Source organism: Crocuta crocuta, unplaced genomic scaffold (assembly GCF_008692635.1).
Source record: "Crocuta crocuta isolate KB4526 unplaced genomic scaffold, BGI_CrCroc_1.0 scaffold660, whole genome shotgun sequence".
Taxonomy (NCBI): domain Eukaryota; kingdom Metazoa; phylum Chordata; class Mammalia; order Carnivora; family Hyaenidae; genus Crocuta; species Crocuta crocuta.
The window spans coordinates 238,851-239,583 of NW_027531886.1; the positions used below are offsets into that span (position 1 = coordinate 238,851).

At 39.7% G+C, this 733-nt stretch overlaps 1 protein-coding gene across 1 annotated transcript in view; it reads right to left on the bottom strand.

Annotated features, from left to right (window-relative positions):
* Positions 1-733, bottom strand: part of LOC144239149 (MICOS complex subunit MIC26-like) — a 51,050-nt gene that overhangs the window by 15,927 nt on the left and 34,390 nt on the right. The window lies entirely within an intron of this gene.

Here is a 733-nt window from a genome sequence, read left to right on the forward strand (position 1 = left end):
GAACCCAGGTGGATACACCAGCTTCTTTATTTTTGAACCTATTAAACAAAAAGTTGTAGATACCACTGGATGATTCATTATCCTTACCATCACAATTTGCCCTGGACACCTAACACTGAATATGACTTCTTTTCTTTGGTCCTACACAACAGAGAAAAGTGCTCCAAAATGTCATACGTACCAGAAAGAACCACCACATTTTCACAGCTCTACTGAGACATAATTCACACAGCTCACCCATTTAAACTGTATATTCAGTGCCTTCTGATATATTCACAGAGGTGTGCAGCCGATCAGGACAATCAATTCTAGAATATTTTCATCACCCCAAAAAGAAACCCGATATCAATTAACAGTCACCCTCCGTATTCCCCCATTACCCCCACCCCTAGAGAACCACTAATGTACTTTCTGTCTCTAGATGTTTGCCTACTCTGGACATTTCACATAAATGCAGTTATAATATGTGGTCCTCTGTGACTGGCTTCTTTCATCTGTACAATGTTTTCAAGAGAACCACCACTTCCAAGAGAGCAGAAACAAAGACTGATCTGAAAAGCAGCACAGAGCACTTTGGTTTCTAAGGTTTATGTTCTTTCATAGTAAACTGGCTTCCTATTAAGTACCGAATACAAGCACTGCCCTCCTCTTCTTTCTGATGCTCCGTGAAAATAACAGTAAAAGAATAAAATACAGATAATAAACCCACAATGAAGAGGGAATGTGTGGAGAG